At 30.2% G+C, this 12,081-nt stretch overlaps 1 protein-coding gene across 2 annotated transcripts in view; it reads right to left on the bottom strand.

Moving 5' to 3' along the window:
* The window catches only part of LOC123014983 (BAI1-associated protein 3), a 119,015-nt gene that overhangs the window by 58,876 nt on the left and 48,058 nt on the right, over positions 1–12,081 (bottom strand). Inside the window, exon 1 of one of the 2 annotated variants that reach the window (XM_044414348.1) lies at positions 1,507–1,596. The exons of the other annotated variant lie outside the window; for it this stretch is intronic. The gene's annotated coding sequence lies outside the window, so the exon portion shown is untranslated. Of the gene's footprint in view, positions 1–1,506; positions 1,597–12,081 lie in introns of those variants that run through there. 2 annotated transcript variants of the gene reach the window in all.

Raw genomic sequence — 12,081 nt, 5'->3', positions numbered from 1 at the left:
TATTCAGCAGAGACTATGACTTGGTATTCTTGAGTTACGTTCAACCAAAATGTAATAATCAGACTTGACACGACATAAATCCTAATAAGTTTCACATTTCTGTGGGCATAGTTTTATAACGAATCTAAGCAAAGAATCATGAAAAACTAAAAATAAAAAACTGAAAATTTTGCTTCAAAACTTTAACGATCTATTTTACTTTTTTTATAAAAACACAATAACAGTTTAAAAGTAAAGTTGAATATAATATATATTGAACAAAAAAAAAAAAAACGTATAACATTAGCTTCAGTCAGCTAAGGAAGATAGGAGAGAAATAATAAGATTATCAAGTATTAAGTTCTTCAATAAAGCTGGTGACCAATTACGAAAGAAATTCGAAACATAATTTGTTTCGTAAGATAGGAGAACGTATCATCTTAAGTCAAAATATTAAATTTGAAAAATAAAAGTTTCAAACAACGTTCTACACAGACATAATTAAAACTCTACATCTTAATTAACATTTTTTATAAAAATTGCGTAATTATGAAGATTCTGAAACTACTTCTTTGCTTCATTTAAAAGAGACAAGTTTAGAGATGAGTACAATTTCCCGTAATATCCACAATACAGACTTACAACAACTTAATCACAAAGGTATAACAGCAAAAGACTTAAAAAAACTAGGTTTTCGTTACAAAAAATAAAACGCGGTAATTAATTTTAAAAATTTTGTGTGATAATGATAACGTACACGCTAACGGAGTTGGAAAATTGTAATCTTTGGGTAAAGCACAATAAAAGTAATAAGATATACTGCACGACAGTTGACAGTGATTAACGGCAAATAAATGTCAAATATTTATCAGCCATGGTATTGATCTTTGGCTTAATGTAAGTTTGGTCATTTTCAGGTAAGTCTGTAAAATTTTATACGAAATAAAAGTTATTTTTCATAAAAATAAAATGTCTTAATCAACACCTGAAGCAGTTATTCTTGATATTTTCGTCCTTTATATTTTAATATCGTAATGAAATGGTCGTAAACTGTTCCGACATTGCAAGCTTTGCAATTCAAATATATTCTAAATTTTTCACAGCGGGCAAAGGAAAATTAAATTTTATATAAAAGGAAAGCCACTGTTTATCATCCCTTCGTTTTGTGACTCAAATATTGACAAAATTACAAAAATTTTAATTTTGATGAATCCAACTGCGATAGAGTGCTTATGGCCGTAAAATTTTATCTGATTCGCTGACTCCGAAAAAGCGTCCAAATTAAGTGGTGGTAAATTATCCCATTTAGTTTTATAGGCGATCCGAGAGTCTAACTTTGTCATTTTCATTCATGGAATAAATGAGGAAACCTGTGGCTCTCCGGGAAAAACCGTCCGCTCCAGAGGATTTTTTGCGATAATTTATAGAAAGTCTCTCAAAGATCATTTCGAGAGGTGAAAGGATCAAGCCCGAAATCCCCCCAGTGTGAAGATACAAACATCAAAACAACTACAAAACGGTGCTTACCTTTACACCATGCCGTAAAGGATAAACAAGAGTATCGTGAGCGAGGATCAACAGTTCACATTATCGCGGCCGTTCGTGACGAAATCGCGAATAGAATGGGACGAAGTTGGGTTCCAGGTGCGACGCGCGCGCGCACTGCCCCCTATATCATTGATTGGCGTTTGGAGGGCCCCCTAGAGCCCCCAAGACACCATTGTTTACGCACAATCTTTTACTCCGCTTTGGAGAGCCATCGGTCTCCACAAGTTCATTAACAGAATTTTTGACTTTTGAGGAGAAGTCTCGCCAGGTGTTACTCGAAGTGTTGAACGAAGCTTTTGAGCTTGCTGATTGATGGATGGGTTGATGTGGAAAAGAACAGGAACTTTTTACTATGATTGAAACAAATCATAATAAAAGCTCAAATTTTGTTACCGAATAAGTTGTTATGAATTGATTTTTTCATTACTATATCGTTTTAGCTTTTGCAAAAAACGAATATTTTTTTATAAAATCAATCACTGCAATGTTTGCTGTCACTAAATTAAAATTTAGCGCATGGATAGTCTGTAATATTAGTCCATTCTTACAAAACTCAACATTGCAATTCCTTAAGGTTTATACAATTTTTTATAGATTTATCTTACATGAGCATGGGTAGACAGGTTCAACTAGTGGTTCGTTTTCTTTCTTTATTTGTCTAATAAAATTTGGTATTAATGTTTTTTATGTAGTTTTAACTTCGTTCTAATAGTTTTTAACGCAAACAGGGTTTACTAATAACATTAACTTACTTCTAATAATATGTAGTTCAAGTAATTTACCCCTGAATCTGGCCATTAAAACATACCTACCTTCTAAACTTACTCTAAAATCTTATATTATTGTTTTCTACCACCATCAAGATATTAATGCGTAAGATTTAAACGTTAAGTACTAAGTTTGGAGATTTTACCCTGATATATAATATGATAATGCACTGTTTTATTAACCTGAATTAACAAAAATTTGTTCACACAACATATTTTTTACATATTAATAAGATTTTTTCTCTTTAATTACTACAGGTAGCTTAAAAATAAGATAATTAAAGCGTTTATTGTTGTTTATTAAGTTACTTATTATAATTTGATTTTACAATGAAATTTTTATAATCAAGATTTAAAATATAAAATTCACAAAATTGTGCTTTACCACACTCTCTACTTCAACAGTGAATACTGCTCATCAGCTTCGTAATAAAACTTACAATTCTTGCTTCGATTACAAAGTTCAAACCATCGTTGTCAATAAGGGTTGTTACGGTGACTATTTGCTATAATTATGATATATTTATGAGATAATCTTACTTAACTGTAGAAATAGCAACAAATAGAAAATCTGAAAGAATAAAATACTCAAATAAGAAAATTTAACGAAATTTCTAAAACCTCTTTATATTCGTATATAAAAAAATAAGGCCGCCAGTGTCAGTTTGAAACGTATCTCATCTAAAATATGCGGCTTAACTGCGGAGATTTTTGAATTTATATTACTTCAAATCTCTTAATTTTTTGCTGAATAACAATGAATTGCTTTCATGTAGTTATCTCATGTGTGTAATTTGTCTGTTTTTATTATGAATACTCTTTTGTCTCCTTTGAAAATTAACCATTGCATACATACATAATGTGGTGCCTCCGCTTCTAACCTTTTGTATATTAAACCCATTTGCATTTTTTAAATTAAAATTAAAGAAAAGCCCGCGTGTAGTATTGATTAAAGAGAATTTTTAGTTCTGAGTAAAAAAGAGAAAGGTAAATTATTTCTTTCGGTTACTATTTATTTACATAGGTAAGATACTATTATAGTAAAAATAAATATTATGTGGTTGACATTTTTGAACGCTGCAGCAGTTTATTTGTTTATCACTATCACACAAATTTTAATGGTTTTTATTTCATCTGTAGATAAGGTTGAAAGTAGGTAGTGATTAATTTAAAATATCATTACGTAGAATAAAGCCCTTGATTTATTATAAAAGCTGTCCGAAAAATTCCTTTGAACCAAATCAAAGTTTCAAAAGCTCACGAGGGTCTAGTTGACGTTTAAACTACACACGCTTTAATCAACTCTAAATACGGTTTTGATTTAGGTTCCATTAAACACATCACAGCGATCTACCAATAAAGTTATCGGTCACCCCTCATTAACTTCAAAAAAAAAAAAAATTAGCAGAGAGAACCAGAACATTTTGGTCAATTATATGCATACAACAAATATGTTGGTTAAATTTAGACATTACTTACGCTGTAAAATAAAGAAGACTTAATAATTTATATGTTTCATACTTGCCTACAACGCCATAGCCATAACGTGTGTTTAACCACAAATTAGAATAATATCGTGGTTAGATAAGAACTCTACATATTAATAAACATTGTATAAATAACAACACGCCATGTAGTCATCACAGAAAAAGGCTATACGTACTCGTAGTTAAACCCGGTTTCCGTTTATACAAAAATCACCTTGTTTTTATATTGCAAATCCAGTAAATTAAATTAAACAAAAATGTGGAATAAAACATTTCTTGTCGAACTTTATTGATTTCCAGAAGAAAAACCTAATTTCCAAAATCAAAAAACAATGTAAAAAAAGTAATAATTTTTTTTAATACAACTTATGAATTTTTTTTATCAAAATCCAATCCACAACAATATAAATTGAATTAAATTTTTGTCAAAGAAATTAAAAATGTAAAGCACCAAAACAAAAATAAATCTCTTTTTTTCACCAATTATTTTTTTTTGAAGACAAATAATTAAACAGAAAACGCTTAGTTCTTCAGGGTATACACTATGCAGGGCGTGTATTTAGTAAAGGTACAAAAATTTTGCTAATAAAATCAAAAAATGTCATTAAACAGAATTATAATTTAGGATACAGCTTCCTTGTTTCCTAATTTTTCCAACAGAAATAAATACATTCAAAGTGCAAAATTTAAATTCTCATAACTTCAAAATTTATAAATTTTTTTAACATTTTTCTATGTCCCCGGTATTTTACCTTACTGGCATTTTTCTCTGAGGGTGACTTCTGGTGCACCCTGTATACTTATTCACTTGTACAATTCATAATAATAATAAATATTATTATGATTATCAAAAAAAATACAAGAATTTTATTTAATTTAATTTAATAAAGCCCCACATAAGTATTCAAGTAAGAGGAGCGGATATGAGGCGTATAAGACAAAAGGAAGTGAAGCTTTGTTTCAGCTTGATGCCGACATCGCTTTAATCGAAAGCATCGAATTTAACCGATGATCTCCTTTGTATCAATGTTTCATTCACACCTTATCGCAATTATGTTGGAGATAAAAGTGAACATAAACTTCCCACTAAGACACAAAGAGTTACACAAAAATTTAACAAAAAATCGATGTTCATATATTGTGACAAGCTTCAGTTATTTGAACATGACGTCGATTCCTCCCGTGCCATTGCTGAAAGGTTTATTATTATTAATGTTAAAAGGATGTCGTTTCGATGATCGATCATGGAAAACGTGCGGTAGTGCTGTTCTGCGGCCGTGTTGAGAATATGAAAATATTAACATTCCTGGCTTAGTTATAACAAGCTCATACACAAAAATGAAAGGTCAAACTAAAATACAAAAAAATTCAATTCGGGATAATGTTATTCGTAAATTTTTATTTTAATTAAGCAGTATAACATTATTCTGTGATTGTACTTGTAGTTGTCATGTCTAAGTTTCAACATCAAGCAAATTAAACAGTCAGAATATAATAATGGGTTTACATGCGGGTGTACTTTTGCCAACTTTCCAATTATCAAAATGATATGCAAGTAAATTTCTTAATTGTAAACTGAAGTCGAATTCAACTAAAAGTGGATAAGTAAATAAAAGTCAAATATTAGGTTTCAAGTTATTTGTACACACACCCTAAAAAAGTTACCTGTTGGAGACTGATTTTCCCTAAAGTTAATTCCGAGTTATTTGCTATTACTGTTTGTTTAAAATTATGTGTATTTTACCGAGACGTCTCAATTTCGTCGCAAATCTGTGTATACACAGCAGTGTGTATTTTCACCCTACAATAAATATTAAGACTTTGCACGAATTCTTTCAAATGTAAAAATTATGTCCAAACATAATTTATTCTAATACTATTATTTCAATGTTCCTGTTGTTGTAGAATTACAATCAGTTAAGTATCAGTAAAGTCGGATATGAAGCTATAGAAATTGATTAGGGCCACACTAGCCCAATAACAATTTAATCTAGTTTAGGTCGGATTTCCTTCTAGTCCGTAGTCAGGTTGTAAATAAACACAACTAAATCATTAGACATCGTATAACGAGGATAATTAATATTTCTGACATCGGGTAGGTGTAATGGTCGCATTTAATGAGTTCAATCGAAACACGATTACATGTACTTGAGTATAATCGTGCAACCAAATTATTAAACAAGTAATCCCATTGTTTTTCCAGTAAAAACATTATTTTACAACTTTAAAACACTAGATCAATATTTATTTTTTTCTTCTATACTACGTAGTAGTGATAGTAGTTCAAAAACGAATTCTTTTAAAAATTTGTCAAAGAAATAATTTTTAACGAGCTGAAACTTTGGAACTTCGCAGTCTTCCTCAACTCCGTAAAAAAGTAGCTTTTATTAATTTAAATAAAACGGAAAACTTTATCCCGAAAATAAGTAATTGCTAATTTACAAAATGGACAGTTCTGTCAGTATTGTTGTCTATTTACTGAAATATGATGATACGCGTGCTTGTGTCAATACTGACCCACTTTTTAAGTGTCACACATGTAAAAAGCTAATAAAAGTTTACATTCAGTAGCGTGTTTAACCTCGTTCATACTGACTTTAAACTATACACTAAAATAAAACAAAAAGTTAAAAGTTGTGCTAATACCACTTGTTTCGCTTTTAGCAGTAAACTCTACAATGAACAGTTAACATTTACTCAGGCACCTATTATGATTTAATTATGCATCACTAGGTATCGTAGTTTTGCATACGAAGCTACAACGTCAAGTTACTTTAACTAACCATATACAGTTTTCCTAAATATTCGTAAACAAAGAAAGTTCTTATATGGTAGCTTTATTTGCTGTCTGTTGACTGAAGAAAAAAAACAAAATTTGCATTTCAAAACCACATCGAGTGAAAGAATAATGCCTCTAAATAATTAGTTTAACATTAATTAAGAAATAAATAAAAACTAATATTTCCGATTCAGACATTAGCTTGAAGTTATGAACAATAATAATTGCATCCAGTTTAAATTTCTAACTAGACTGTTAGTCTCGAAATAATTTAATTAACGAAGCTACTGCTGTACTTGTATAACTCGCAGAATTTAAAATAAAAACTGTAAAAAAGTGGTCTGGTAACTGGGTGCTAATCACGTATTTTTTTTATTCCTTGACCCACAATTCCGACTTTAAAAAGTTCATGACAGAATAATTACCATCTTTTAAATTTCAAGCAAAAACATTTACTTGTTAAAGCCAATCTCAAAAGAAAAATAATTCTGTTTAATTCCCATCCAAAAAGTAATTGCAAATGTTTTGACGTTTTCATTTGAAAACTTTTTGGCTGATGAAGTTTAATTTGAAAATTGTAAGTAAAATGCACCTTCATTAATAGGGAAATAACCAAATCAATAATTTTAACAAAGTAAATGCAGACGCAAGATTTATTGAATAATTAAACATAAATAAAAAAAACCCTACAACGTTTCTATTAAATTTCAAAAAATATTTGTTTATTGGAAAGAGTAAAAGATTTCGGATTTGATCGCAAACAAGAATTTATTTTGCCGATGACTTCAAGGACATGTTTTTATTTATTTCAAACATCAAAAATTACGTAAAAATGCATCAACATAATTAGAAAGCTCGGCATCAAAGAAATACCAATTTTGTACTTGGACTGAACGAAAATTACAAAATCAATTATCTTTAAAATCGTTTAATCTCTTCAAATAATCTGCAACAAAAAATCCAGGCTCCATGAATGAAAATCTCACTTTATTAATAATCAGTTTCTTGCCCGGCGCATCCACCAATTTTGGACTTTATAGAAAACTGTCTGAAATTTTAAATTTATTAAGATACTTTGTAAGAATGTTAGCTGAGGATAAAAAAATGTAAATCCTGAAGTTTTTGGTGTTACCATTTTTGATATTAATGCCGTCCGGATAAAATAATATAATAATAAAATATAATAATATAAATAATAAAACCCGGATAATGACATTCATTGTATCACTACAAGTTTAGCTTTATTGAAACTTTTTGTAAAAACTGAAAAGTGTCTCGTTGGGAATGAATTCCGTCGCTTTTTTATGTCAATGTGTCCATCTGGGTACACTGATCCACTGCTATTCAGACGACACACAAAAAACATTTTCTTGCCAAAGTAGTCCATTTGTCGCTTAAAACTCACAAAAACTGAGTCCAGGACAAATAAATTTTTGGTTTTATTGCAAATTGCATTGTGTCACCGCCATCTTAAAATGTTTACGTAGTTAAAAGATAAGACGAGTGCAGATGTTGGAAAGTTACAATTAAGATTTTATCAGTGTCTTTAAAACGCCCACGAGTAATGACATTACGGTTAAAGGGTAAGGCTTATTTATACATTGCGTGTAGAACGACCAAATTTACAAGTTCAAACAGTTCTCACTTTACAGATTTACATCCGCGACTTGTGATAGCATCATTCGTCATTGTTACACCGAAAAACTTTTCAGTAAAAATCGACTCAAGCAACTTCAGCGGTTTCGCATTTCTTTCATACTTAACTATCTTTGTTTGGAAACAATAAGCGTTGTATAAGGAAATGCTTCATCTTGCAAATGGCTAGGACTACTTTTAATGGAGCGTAGAAATTTCACGTCTTCAATGAAAATAAACTTCAGACTAGAATTAAAACAATAAGAAAATTTCTCAATGTAAAAGACTTATTTAAGTTTTTATTTCTCTACGATGATGAAATAACTATCTCTGGATTTTTTTCCATTAAATGTATGTACGGTTTTTATTTGCAGGACGGTACAAGCTGGCGACTTATTCACGTAAGAACACGAGGCTAACGAAAATAAAATGCAACACAAAATACATTTCAATAACAAATTAATATTAAACTTGCATTTTTGAACAGCTATACCTACCTAAGAAAAGTTGATGCAACATTTTGGTTTGCAGTTTAATGTATTGCATTAAATTATAATAGGAAATAGTAAATTATAGTAAACTGAAAACTGTAATAGTCGTTAAAACACGTCGCATGTGGGTGGACATAGTAAGTGTTTTTAAATATATCATTTATGTATAAAATTTTATAAAACACAAATTGATTTTATGATTATTAAAATAATAAGGAACATAAAAACGTCAGATGTTAAAGTTGGCTTTTAAAACTATTTTTAAAAACCACAAATAAAAATCTTGTATTTAATTGTTGTTCGATTTTTAATTATCTTTGATATACCTAGCAGTATCAAAATAAGCAATACAAATAAGGCAAGTTGTGAAGTTTTTTATGTCAAAGAGCTAGGATTTTAATTAAGCTTTCAAGAGTAACTTTTAGAAAATAAAATCATATTTTTAATTAAGTTTAAGCATGAGGTAAACACTGCTTATCAGTTTTCAATCAACGACAAAAATAAACAAATGCCCTAATTAGTAATTAGAAACCTCTTTGATCACAAATTATACAACTAACTACAACTAACTTTGCTCAAAATGACGACATTTCGGTTACTTCAAAGAATATATGGGACATAAGAAAGTTGTTTTTCACACTGAATTCATCGATTTCATCGATTTTCATTAAATTGCATTTTCTAGTTCATAAATCATAACTGACACATAAGTAATTACATTAATAAAAATTAAAAATTCTTCAAAAATTCAACAAAATCACTGAAACTCTATTCTCGAGTTTAAAATAAGCAGTCTATTATTACATGTATGTAATTGTTTAAAGTGAAAATATTTTTGCACACCCTTCGCATTTCAGATTTATTCATGAAATACGAGTGCCGCATGTCTTGAGGCAACTTTTGGTTATGTTCTACACACATCCACATGTATTTGCTACATTACATTCGTCTATGCTACATCTACATTCGAAATAAACTTTAATTTTGCCCCAGAAGCACCTAAATATCTCTTCTACAGTCTCCTCAAAAATACTTAATACTAAATCAATTTTTTCTCCAAATCGTCAAAAGAAGCATTTTATAACCAGTTGCTAATTCTAGCCGTCATTTCGTGTGGTGTAAGAGCGCACAAAGCGGTTGCATTTTTGCGAAATAAAATGACTTTTAAAGGCAAATATCTCAATGCTTACGCGTCCCGAATACTATTACTGAAAGAAATTTCACCAAATATTGACGAAGGATTGCACATACACCCTGCATTCAAGCGTGTACAGAAAATGTTTCCCTTGAAATATTTTCCGCTTTAGTGCTTATCAGTTTCAGTAGTACACCTGATAGGGTTGGGTATCGATTGACCTCAAGCCCAAAATTTATTGTATTCATGCACACCTGATGGAAATTTGGCACTTAGTAAGCGCACGACATTCAAGAAAGCTTAATTAATATATATCAAATGATTTCTTTTCAAATATGTATACAAAATAACCGTTCTCGAAAAAGCGGAAAGGAAAATAATAGGATCAAACATTCCGCTGGTCTGAGAAAAAAGACAGACAAACAGTTTGATCTGATTCACAATATCTCACTCTTCAAATAAGAGTATTTAGCGTCATAAGAAACACCGTAAGCTCTTCACGCTTTTAAACTCATTGAACAGAACATCAAAGGATTTGTTTACTGAGCTGTGAATGTATGTTGTGCCAGGAATCTCGTGATAAAATTCAGAGAAAAATTTCTGATAGGCGGTTCGACCTGAGATATTTCCCGGAGAAAACATTTTGGAAGATTCTTTCCGATAAGCAATAAAAAATTGAAAAATCAATGATTTTTTACAATTGCAACAATATGGAATCACTTTTTCAATTCAGTCAAAAATATCGTACAAATATCTACAAGTTTTAGAAATAATAAAAACAATGGTACTTATTAAAATTTGTAACTAAATTCTCAAATGTAACATTACGATTGAAAATGAAGGTTTNATTTTTAGTTGTTTATCATTTATTTGTTGTATAGACAGAGTTTTTGCATTTTAAAAAAGAAAATAACATGAAAAAGCAATTAACATATTTTGACTCACTTTTTAAGTAAAAATCACTGTCATATTACTCTTGGATGTTATTTGATACTTTTTCTTTTCTAACTATGTGTTTATATCCTTTTTAGTTGAGAAAAATGGTTATTTCATAAATAAAATCCATCTTTGTCACCAATAAAGAAACACAGAAATTGTTGGTTAGTAAAAGACCGGTTTTCAGAATATTTGAATGTACTCAATTTTTAACTCGCAATTAATTTAAGTTTGGCAGAACCGATTGTTACACAAGGGACAGCCTATAGATCTATTTTCATTACTTTAAACATTTACGAGTATGAATAATTCTGATATTTTATTTTTTGTTTACTTAGTTTGAATTACCTTTGTGTATATTTTTTATACTGGAACAAATTGTGGCAATCGGAAAATAAGCAGTCGCACCAATCACTAAACCGCTATTAATTGGATCCTGGATTCATTAATGCCGCATATAGGTCAGCGTGCTACCCAAATTTATTATCTAAAACAAGCAATAATAAGCTACGTTGTTTGAGGAAATGGTTCATTGATGCAGAAATAATTGAATTATGACCCCGAATTACTTCCCAACTTGATCAGATGTTAGTGCTAACTGGATTAATTTAAATGAATACCACACTTATTAGAAACCCATTCAGCCATGCCGTGATCTAAGAAAACGAACGAATTGGAATTAGCAGGTCTCCAAACTGTTATACAAAATTCTCCAAATTACTTCAAATAACACACTTCACCCCAGTATTTCGAAACTTTTATCAAAGATTTTACATTCTTGTTAATGGCATAAACAGGGCTGTAATGGTACACCCCTTGCTCTTACACGCACAATAGAAAATGACTATAATTAAGCTTCGCTTGCTCGAAAGATTTTAAAAGCAATTAGTGCTCCCTCACACGATCATAAAAGCGTGAGTGAAAACATCGAACATTGATTCCCGTTAGGCACAACTTTACATTCGAATCACACACATTGACAAGACACATTTATTTGAAAAATCATAAAAGGGTAACTCATTTGGTAAGTTAATTGACCGAACCGACATTTGATTTAGGATTAGTTAGACTACGCTCTACGGTTTCCTACAGAAAAGGGGTTCTGGTTTAGAGAAGATTACGGTAACTAATTAGATGGTACGTTCACTCCCGCTGATATTTAATCTCTCAAAGCAATACTTTTCTAGCTTGGCATTAAGCAAGCTGATAAAATTAGATTTATACGAGTTTTTACTTTTTTTTTTTTTAATCCAAGGCGTTTCGCTATTAGAATAGTATATTAAAGTACAAGTTGCAGAAGGTATCTATTCAATCACAAATTTGA

This window comes from Tribolium madens, unplaced genomic scaffold (genome assembly GCF_015345945.1).
Source record: "Tribolium madens isolate multiple individuals breed KSU strain unplaced genomic scaffold, Tmad_KSU_1.1 Scaffold_97;HRSCAF=244;Tcas5.2_LG3a, whole genome shotgun sequence".
NCBI classification, from domain to species: Eukaryota; Metazoa; Arthropoda; class Insecta; order Coleoptera; family Tenebrionidae; genus Tribolium; species Tribolium madens.
This window is presented reverse-complemented; position numbering and strand designations above follow the sequence as displayed.